Raw genomic sequence first — 12,129 nt, forward strand, 5'->3', positions numbered from 1 at the left:
TTGTCATATATCTTATGCATTTTTAGATGAATGGAAAACTTGTTTTTTAGTTTGGTCCCTTCCTTAGATGATTTATTTATTTCACCTTTTGTTTAGAAATTCTCAAATTTCCTTTTCAAGATTTTAATGCATTTTGTGAGTCTAATGAATTTTGAGCATAACCTTGTGCACCTGAAGTTATTACACCATATAGCATTTTCCCCAAAAAAGCACAATTCCAAAAAGTATTTAAAATATCTTCAGGTAATTTTTGTAATAGCCAAATGTATATCCTGACAAATCCATTTTTAAAATTTGAAAAATACCGCTCTTCACCAATTTAGAACAGAGATTGAAAGTTTGTAGAATGTGATACTTTTAATAATACACAATTTGAGAGATGACACATTGGCCAATCAAGCTGAGACTGCACAAAGCTTTGGAACAGGAATCTGGATGAATGTAGAGTTGGAATAGGATAAACACTACTTGAGCTGACTGAAGCTGCCTTGTGTCAATGGAGGGAGGCAAGTGCCATGAAGATGAGGAATAACTGCTGAAAATGTTCAGGATTAGAGCTGGCATTCTAGGAAGGTGACCACATGTGAGCAATGGGAAGACATCCCATGCCACAGACAAAAGGCTCATGCATTTCAAACAAGTACAGGGAGACTCCCAGCATGAGCCTTTTGAAAGAGACAGTGGTAGGAAAAAATTATTTAAAAAATTATAGGACAAAACACTGGTAAAGGAAGGCAAACATGAAAAAACATCCATGGGCACCTGACCAAAAGCTGCCATGACTGTGGAGGGCACACCACTGAAGAATTAGGTAATGGGAAGGGAACATCTGGGGAGTGAACCACCTGAGAGAGGGACACATCGAGCAAAAACTGAACATACATACAGCCAAAAGGTCTATACCCTAAACACTCTGATGTATACCAAGACAACCCAATAGGAAGACACAGAATCCTTGGGTTAGAGGGGGGATTCTGGACCAGATGCCAAATAACACAGGAGAGTGTGGATCCCTGTCAGCTGTCAATGTGCCTGCCTGATCTGCTACTCTCCCAGATCAAAATGCCATATCTACTACTTGAAGAGGGTGGTTCAATGAATAACCCATCCCAAGTATTGCAGAGCTGTTATTCCTGTGCCTCAGCAGCCTCTCTTACTCCAGGAACCTGAGAAAAACAGCAAAACAGCACAGACTGAATGCCCATAGGGACACACACATTACCAAGAGGAACAAGAATGCCCACAGATCTGAAAGGCCAAGAGGAAAACCAGAAGCAACATATGGGGAAACTAGTGCTTTCCACAAAAATTAACAAACAATCATATCAGTCTTAGAGCTGCAGATGAGGATATGAAGATCTTCCAGACAGGGAATATAAAAAAAATCATAAAACTCTTCAGAGACAATGAGAAATGATATCAAGAATTGAAGAGATTTAAAGAATATATCAGCACAGAGATATAATCTAAAAATTAGGTCCAAACTGAAATACCTGAACTAAAGAACACACAGTAGAAAGACTCAGCAACAGAATGAATGCTACAGTAGAAAGAATATTAGAATTGGGAGATAACCAATTTGAGAACAGATGATTAATTAAACCTATAGAAGATAATCTGAATAAAGCCAAGATCCAAGAAATTAGAAATTCCATCAAAACATGTATATCAGAATTATAGGAATTCCTGAAGGTGTGGAAAGAGGCACATATGCAGGTGGTCTCCAATAAAATTATAAAAGAGGACTTTCAAAACATTGCAATCATAAGAAGCCAAATACAGGAAGGGCATAGAATCACAGAGTTGATCCATATAGACACACAGGCACATAGTTTTCATGTTCTCCTCTGCCAAACATAATGAAAAAAATACTGAACCAAGCATGAAAAAAGCATCAGATAACATGTAGGTGAAAACCAATTACAATAATTGTCAAGTTCTCAGATCCTTCAAGCAAGAAGAGAATGGAGTAACATTTCGCAGATCTTAAAAGAGAAAAACTGTCAAACCAGGATAATATATCCCACAAAGTTCTTGTTTCTATTTCCACAAAAACAGAAATTAGGAGAACACACCAACACTAAGCCTGTCATAGGAATGCTGCTCAGGAATGTGTTGGCGTCAGAAAGAAAGGAAGTTAATCATAACCAATGATGGCAAAAGGAGAAGATCTTCCCATGAAAGATTGCAAAAAGTTCAACAGAGACCTGAGCATTAATACTCATACACACACACACACACACACACACACACACACACACACGGCAGTTCTAAATCACAACCTATCAGTATCAACCCTGAACACAACTTGAAGTTATCAGTCCAAAGACATAGACTAATAGGCTGGATCAAAGAACCGGACCAATGTATCTGTTGCCTACAAGGGACACATGTAAACAGCAAAGATACAATGAAGCGGAAATGTGAAAAGATGGAAAAGAACATTTCATGCCAATGAAGAGAAAAAAGAACTGCTGCAGTTATTTTATAATCACATGGTATAGACATCACCATGAAAAACATTAAAAGAAATATAGACACCTCATAATGATAAAAAGAGACATCCACCAAGAAAAAATGACAATATTAAATGTATATAATCTAAAAACAAAAGCACCTAGTTATATGAATCGATTATTGATGGACCTAAGGGGAGATATAGATGATAATATAATAATAGTGGAGGAACTTAGCATCACGTTAACATCAACGGACAGATCAAAGCAATGAAACAATAGATTTCACACAGACAATAGAACAAATGGATTTAACAGATATTTGCAGGAGCTTTCATCCCATAGACACCAAATATATATATATATATGTATATATATATATATATATATATATATATATATATATACATATATATATATATATAAATGTAGCATATATATGTAACATCTACACATGGAACTTTCTCCAGGATCAACGACATGATAGGTCATAAAACAAGCCTCACCAACTTTAAACATTTAAAACCATACCATGCATTTTATCAGGCCAACACAGACTGAAACTAGAAATGAATAAAACGGAGGAGCCCAGGAAGTTAGTAAACTCTAGTAAGATGCGCAACATACTACTGAATGAAAAATGGGTTGGAGAAGAAATTATAGAAGAAATTAACAAATTTCTTGAAACCAACAAAAACTCAGGCACAACATACCAAAAACCTGTGGGATAATACCGAGGTAGTGTTGAGAAGCAAATTCATTGTACAATAAATGTCCCTTGGGACCAGGGAGGAGAGCTTTCTCTGGTCTGAGCCTGGCTCCACCTCTGGACACCCGCCCTCCCTCGCAATGACCATCGGGATCGCTTCGAAAACCCCTCACAGCAAACAAACATTCATACAAACTAAAAAAACCTAAAATAAATAGACAACAGAAAGTAGAGCTTGAAATCTGACAGGAAAGAGCTGGCGTGGATTGGCTCATGCCTCGCTGGGTGGGTCACAAAGATTAGTTACTCCTCACCATGGTGTTGAGGATTTTCCTGCACACCACCCCCCAAAAAATGTTCTGCACCTTAAATGTCGACAAATGTCTTGTTAGAGTTACAAACCAGTCTAGATTATCCTAAAATCTGCCAAGATCAGCAAAATTATACTTCAACGCAGCAAATGGCTAAATACTAAAATGAAATAGACACGAGACAGCTGAATGGTACCTTATAGCCATTTTAAGGTATATAGCAGCCGGTCCAGTCCTGTATATAAACTAAAATTGAGATGTCAACGAGCTAATCATAGGTTGTGGCTAGAACTTGCTTTTTTTTTTTTTTTTTTTTTTTTTAACATACTGGTTACCCAAAACCATGTCAATTCCATAATATTGCAAATTGCTGTTGATGTTATATTGGGACTCTTAATTGACTGGGATGATATTCTACCAGCTTTAACTTCGGACCAGACATGGTCTCCCCAAGAAACTGTTCAACCCATCTGGACAATAAGTAGCTGGACTCTATGCTTTGTATACGATTGCAAGGAAAGAAACTTGATTGAATTTGAACTGTAATACTGCATCAAGGTGGAGGAATCCACCGGGGGGAGGGGCATGGGGAGGGGTGGGGGGATTCCCAAAGCCTATGAAACTGTCACATAATGCAAAATAATTAATAATAAAAAAGATCATAAAAAAGCAAATTTATTGCAACAAGTGCTTGCGTTAGGACAAAAAGATAGACACCAGGTAAACAAGCTACATAAACACCTGAAGGATCTATAAAAGCAACAGCAAAATAGTTCCAACAACAGAATGAAATAATCAAAACAAGAGAAGAAATAGACCAAATAGAGATGAAAGAACAAGACATAACATCAGTGAATCAGAGTTCTTTGAAAAAATTATCAGAATAGATAACCCTCTAGCCCAACTGACAATAAAGCAGATGACAAAAATTAATAATATCAAAAATGAAAAAAAATGGAATATGACAACTGATGCCTAAGCCATACAGAATGTAACAAAAAATTACTACAAGCAACTATATGCCAACAAATTAGAAGACTTCCAAGAAGTGGACAGAATGATATTGAAAAATGTCAGTGCTATAATACTCAACAAAATACTAGCCAACAGAATACAGAATTCACCAAGACCAGGTGGGGTTTATTCATGGAATGCAGGGATGGTTCAACACACAAAAATCTAAACATACTCCTCTCCCTAGTCCCAAAGGAAGTTTACTGTTCTTCTGTATCTGCAGACCGCTCAGTGCTCCTGGTTGTCGTTCCGATGACTTTGGCTCCTGCAAGGCAGGATTTGGGCTTCTTCCATCCCATGTGGGAGATCCAAATGGGGATGGGTGATTGGTAGTTGGGATGTAGTCCTCAATGCTCATACTGAAAGTCCTTGGTGAGGATCTGGGAGTCTTCAGGGTTGGGATACAAGCCTCCTCCTGTCTGCCTGCTCCACTCTGGGGTCCCCCCCCCGCTCTATGCATATGACCTCCTGTTAAGAGGTTGTTAGGATGTCTCCTGATTCCCCACATATGCTTTTGTAATTTTGCTATTGTCTAATGCTGATTTGAGTCTGTTGTCTATGAGTTGCCAGTTATGATCCTAATAGGTTATACTTCCCATCTTCCTCACACCTTCTAGGGTGATGTAAGATTTCTCTGCTCTCCTTCCCCATTTCCAAGTAGCATAGGGCCTTACAAGTATATCAGGTTTTACAATTCTTTGATGTAGATCATAAGCAATCTGACTCATATCGATTGTTGGTTCATTGGTTACTTCACAATATCTTGTTGCATGAGATACAGGCTGCTTGGGGTTGAAATAATATTACTGTTTTTCAGATTGACATCATTTCATAACAGCCACATCAATAACAACAAGAACAACAACATCAGCAACAAATTATTACACCCTAAAAAAATAACGTGCCACTGAGAAACCAACACATGCGCGACAAAAAGGAAACACAGAAGTCTCTTGGGAAAAATGATGACATCGTATACTTCATGAGCATGCAATGAATTCTACTGGAGAGAAGAGATTATTTGGAAGCATCAAGAAACTGAAGAACAAAAAGCATATGATAATTTTAATAGATGTAGAGAAAATATTTAATAAAACCCCAAACCCTTTCATGCTAAAAACCCTAAGTAAGGCAGGCATGGAAGGAACAATCCACAACAAAATCAGTGCAAATTATGAAAAACCCAGTACGAACATCGTACTAAATGGGGAAAGACAACTTTGCCACTGCTATTTAACATAGTGCTTCAAGTACTCACAAGAGCTATTAAACAAGAAAAACAAATTTAAAAATTCAAATTGGAAAAGAGGAAATCAGGCTATCTTTGTTTTCAGATTGCATGATTCTGTAGAGAAAAGTGAAAAGACTCAGTGAAGAAATTGCTAGAACTTATACAAGAAGTTAGTTAAGTGGCAGGATACAAAATAAATGAACATAAATCAATCTCCCCAGTGTATGCAAACAATTCCAAAGCCAAAAAAGAACTAACCAGCACGATACTCTTTATAATAACAGAGAAAATGAAATAGCTGGGAATAAACCTAACTAAAGATGCGATACTAGTACCGGTACAAGTACTGGTACAGAAGCAGAGAGGAAGACCAACATGGCAGAACAAAAACCCAAAAATGGAGCCAACCCATGCACAGCCATCTGATCTTTAACAAGAGACAGAAAATGACCCAGGGAAGAATGAAAGTCTTTTTAACAAATGCTGTTGGGGCAATTGGATAGCAGTCTGCAGAAATAAGAAACAGGATCCCTGTCTTTCACCATACACATAGATCAAATTGAAATGGATAAAGTATCTCAGCCTGCACCCCAACTCCATCAAACCTTTAGAAGAAAATATAGAAAATACTATATAAGATATAGGTGTAGGCAAACTCTTCCTAGAAAAATCATCAAAAGCAAAGGAAGTCAAGATGAAAATAAGCAAGTGGGACTACATAAAACTAAGAAGCTTCTGCCCAGCAAAGGAAACAATCAGCAAACTAAAGAATTCTATAGAATGTAAGAAAAATCTTTGCACACTACACAAAGGACAGGATATACAAAAATCTCTTAAAAACGTAATAAAGAGACAAACAGTTAATAAATAGGTGAAGAAAATGAGCAGACACTTTTCAAAAGAATAAATCCAAATGACTAAGACATGAAAAAAATGCTCAAACTCCCTAGCAATAAAGGAAATTTAAATAAAACAAGAACTGAGTTTTCACTTAACTCCAGTGAGAATGGCCAACATACAGGAAACTAACAACAGCGGTTGGTGAGAATGTGGGGAGAAATGTATTCTCCACTTATGGTGGGTCTGCGGACTTGTACAGTCACTCTGGTTGTCGGTATGGAGAATATTTAGGTAACTGAAAATTTACCTACTATATGACTTAGCAATCCCACTCTTGGGAGTATATCAAAAAGATCTAATACATGAGAAAGCAACTTGCTCTCCCCCGTATTTATTGTACTACAATCAACAATTGCAAAAACATGAAAACAAACTAGGTATTTTGTTAAAAGAGTGCTGGATAGAAGAACTGTGATAATATCTACTCTATGGAATAGTATTCAGCTATTAAAAAGAATTATATTCTATTGTTTCCAGCCAAACGGGTCCAGCTGGGGATCATTAAGCTAAAGGAAATGAGACAAGCCAAAAAATACTGACATCATATATTCTCTCTAATACAAGACACCTTCTATGGGAAATATAAAACAACACAAGGAGAATAAGGACACACATGTAACCACACAAAGGACATAATGGTGACCAGGCTTCCAGGAATCTGGGAAAATCAACAGAATGCATCTGTACTGAGGAATGAAGGTGGACTCCCAATGAAACTTTTAAATGCACCTAGTTGCAAAAAAGTATAGTCCTTACTATCGTACATGCAAACAGTGTTACAATCCATGTAAAAAGCAAAAGGGTGGAGGATTATCTTTCATTTCTAACTTAAAGTGGTTGTACCCTCATGATATTCATTGCTAATACACCTGAGGGGTTGTTTTTACATATTCTTAGGAAATGGATTTCTATTGCTTTAATTTTCAGACTTTTGGTGTAAAATTCAATTAGTTTGCCTGTGACTTATCTTTTTGCATTGCCTAGTCTTTTGTATCTCTTTTTGTAATGTCTTATGACTCATTAATTAATCATCTATAAGAGAATTTTTACATTTCTTGTAGGCACCTGAGGTTGTAAATGTCCTTTCAACACAGCTTTTTAAAAAATATATATATTTATCGTTGTAATGAAAATGAACACAAAACAGCTGAATGATAATCTATAGCTATTTTAAGATGTATAGAACCCGTTGTATATAAACTAAAATTAAAATGTCAATGAGGTGGTCACAGGATGTGGTTAAGAACTCGCATTTACTTTTAACACACTGGTTGCTCAATACTATGTCAATTAATTCCATAACGCTGTAAATTGTTGCTGATGATATGTTGGAGCTTTTAATTGATCGGGACGACACTCTGTTGGCTCTACCTTCAGACCAGAGAGGGTATACCTAAGAAGCCGTTGAACTTGACTGGGCAATAAGATGCTGGACTCCATGTTTGGTATATGCTTGCAATGAGGGAATCTCAACTGAACTTGAACTGTGGTTATGCAGCAAGGTGGAGGAATCCACCATGGTGGGAGGGTTTGGGGAGGGGTGGGGAGAATCCCAGTACCTAAAAACTGTGTCACATAATGCAATGTAATTAATAAATTAATAATATATATATATATATATATATATATATTTACTGCAAAGTCACATACACAGGGATGAGGAGAGAGAGAGAGGAAGATCTTCTATCCGTTAGCTCACTCCTCAAGCGGCTGGAATTTTCGGTGCTGCGCTGATCCAAAGCCATGAGCCATAAACCTCCTCCAGGTCTCCCATGTGGGTGCAGGGTCCCAAGGCTTTGGACCATCCTTTACTGCTTTCCCAGGCCACAAGCAAGGAGCTGGATGGGAAGCAGGGCTGCTGGGATATGAACCGGCATGCATATGGAAGCCTGCTGTGCCCAACCGTAAGACCATAGCTTCTAGGGCTCCAAGCTGGGCCCTCAACACAGCTTTTGCTGCATCTCATAAGTAATGATGTTATACTTTTATTGTCATTTTTTCAGCACCACATGTGTCATGTAGTAGCATCTATTTCTACAAATCTTTTTATTATTATTATTACATTCATTTTATAACATCGCTTCACAGGCTCTGATGTTCCCCCATCCCCTCCCCGTATCCTCCCCCAGTGGTGGATTGCTCTACCTTATTGCAATATTACAGTTCAAATTCAGTCTTGTTTCTTTCATTGCAAGCATGTACCATGCATAGAGTCCAGCATCTTATTGTCCAGCTCAATTCAACTGTTTCTTGGGGAGACCAACTCTGGTCTAAAGGCATAGCTGGCAGAATATCGTTCTGACCAATTAAAAGCCACAACATAACATCAAAAACAGTTTCCAACATTATGCGGTTAATTGACATTGTGTTGAGTGACTAATATGTTAGAAAATGCAGGTTCATAACCACATCCTGTGACTACTTCATTAACATTTCAATTTTAGTTTGTATATAACCAGCTTCTATCCACCTTAAAATGACTATAGGATACTATTCAGCTGTCTCGTGTCTATTTTCATTTTAGTATTTAGCAGTTTATCGTGTTGATGCATAATTTTTACTGAACTTGGCAGATTTTTGGATAGTCCAAACTGGCTTATAACGCTAAAAAGGCCTATGTCAACAGTTGAGGTGCAGAACAGTTTTAGAAGGGGTGTGCACAGAAATCCTCCATACCCTAGTTAGGAGTAATTTATGTTCTTGTCCTACCTAGTAAGGTATGTGTGAGTCCCCACTGACCGTTTCCTGTCTAGTTCTAAGCTTTTCTTCTTGTTCTCTGTCTATTCTAATTGTTTTGTTTGTTTTGTTTTGTTTTAGGGGGTGAGCTCCGGGGCGAATCTGATGGTCATTGCAAGAGAGGGTGGAGATCCAAAGCTGGAACTAAGATAGGACCAGAGAAAGCTCCTCTCCATAGTTCTAATGGAAGTTTATTGTTCTTCTGTTTCTGTAGACTGCTCATGCTCCTGGCTGTTGTTCTGGTGACATTGAGCGCTGCACGGAGGGATTTGGACTTCTTCTATCCCATGCGGGAGATTCAAATAGGAGTGGATGACCTCTGAGTACTCGGCCTCTGAAGGCACTCCAATTACCCCTGTTCTCCTTGGCTGTTGGGATATAGTACTTGGTGCCCATACTGATAGTCCTTGGTGAGGATCCAGGAGTCTCCAGGGTTTGGATACAAGCCTCCTCTTGCCCACATGCTCCACTCTGGGATCCCCCCTGCTCTGTGCATATGACCTCCTTGCTAAGAGGTTATCAGGATCACTCTTGATACCTCCTATATCTTTATGGTTTTACTATTGTCTAATGCTGATTCAAGTTTGTTTTTATTTATTTTCTTTTTATCACTTTGACAACATTTTGTTAATTCTGTTGCATGCTGTTTAACCTCATTTTGATAAACATTTTCTGTTTTAATTCCTGTTGTTGCCTGTGTTTTCTGGTTCTGTACTTAAGCTGATGTATAATAGAAGTGTAGTGGAGACTGTTATGTTTAAATGTGGAGAAAAAGTGGAGTTAATTCTCTGTATCCAGACCAAAGATTTACTCCCAAACAATTGAAAGTATTTTGAAATGCGGGGGTGGGGGGGAGGCTGGGGAAGGAAATCTAAGACTACACAGAATTGCATGATAAATTTCAAGGATTAAATATATGTATATATAAAAAATATTCTGACAGTAGAATACTGACCTCTCAGACATTGCCCATTCCTGCAGTGTCAGGAAACACTTCAATAGCAGAATGATAGATTTATGAGTGTTTATGAAGAACCACCCATTGTAATACCAGAGGGAAGAAATAGTGGGGAGGGGACATGCAGAAGGGGACAGGAAATCCCAGAATCTATGAAACTGGATCATAGAATAATGATAATAAAAAAATCAGAATGCAGTCAGAAAAAAAAAAGACTCTATTGACAACACCTGCTGTCTTGGATGTGGGAAGAAATGCACCCTACTGCCACTATTGGTGAGAGAATAAGTTAGTACACACACTATGGAAATCAGTACAGGGAGTGCTAAGAGAATCAAAAATCAGTCTACTTCCTACACAAGAAACCAACATGCACGCCTATGTTCATAGCAGCACAATCTACAATCACAAAAACCTGGAAGCAGCCAAAATGCCCATCAATAGAAGACTGGGTAAGAAAGCTATGGTTCATCTACTCTATGGAATACTACTCAGCTATTAAAAAAATGAAATGCAGTTCTTTGTGGACAAATGGGCCCGACTGGAATCCATCATGCTAAGAAAAATGAACCAATCCCAAAAGGTTAAATACCACATGTTTGCCTTAATCTGAGATGAAAAGATGACAACTTGGAAGATAGTACCTGTATATTGTAATATTAGTGCAATCTCTAACAACCTGTATCCAATGCAATAAGATAATGCGATATAATCTATAAACCAACAATTAATGTCAGAATACTTAAGATCTACATCAAAAAACTGTAAAAACTTACTATACCCTCAATACACTATGTTAATCCATAATGGGGAGGGAGTGCAGGGAAGTCTTTCAGGACCATAAAAAGAGTGAGAGAAAAAAAAGTACAATATAGCCTATCAAGATCAAATCTGGTAATTCATAGACAACAGACTCAAAGCGGCACTAAACAACAATAAAACTACTATACCAATGCAAGAGGGGGAATCGGGTGCGATCCTGACAACCTCTTAACAGGAGGTCATGTGCATGGAGCACGGTGGCACTCCAGAGTGGAGCAGGTGGTAAGGAGGAAGCTTGGATCCCAACCATGAAGACTCCCAGACCTTCACCACAAACTATTAATACAAGCAACAAGGACTATATCCCAACTGCCTAGGAGACCACAGGGAATTGGATGCCCTTGGAGGCTGAGTACTCTGAGGTCACCCACCCCCAACCGGAGCTTCCGCAGGGGATGGAAGAAGTCCAAACACTACCGTGCAGAAACCAACGTCATCGGAAAGACAACCAGAGTGGTCCGCAGACACAGAAGAACAATAAACGTCCTTCAGGACCAGGGAGGAGAGCTTTCTCTGGTCCCAGCCTGGCTCCACCTCTGGACACCCGCCCTCCCTCGCAATGACCATCGGGATCAGTTCGAAAACCCCTCATAGCAAACAAACAATCATACAAACTAAAAAAACCTAAAATAAATACACAAACAACAAAAAGTAGAACTTGGAATCTGACAGGAAAGAGCTGGCGTGGATTGGCTCATGCCTCGCTGGGTGGGACACAAAGATTAGTCACTCCTCACCATGGTGTTGAGGATTTTCCTGCATACTCCCCAAAAAACAAAAAAAAAAATGTTCTGCACCTTAATTGTCTACAAACGTTTTGTTAGAGTTACAAGCCAGTCTAGATTATTCTAAAATCTGCCAAGATCAGCAAAATTATACTCCAACAAAACAAATGGCTAGGGGCTTTGGAAGATGGCCGACTGCAGAGAGCTGGTGTAGGTTGGAGTAGGGAAAGAGGGGAACCGATCCAGCAGAGAAACAGGCTAGGAAAC

This window comes from Ochotona princeps, chromosome 2 (assembly GCF_030435755.1).
Source record: "Ochotona princeps isolate mOchPri1 chromosome 2, mOchPri1.hap1, whole genome shotgun sequence".
Taxonomy (NCBI): Eukaryota; Metazoa; Chordata; class Mammalia; order Lagomorpha; family Ochotonidae; genus Ochotona; species Ochotona princeps.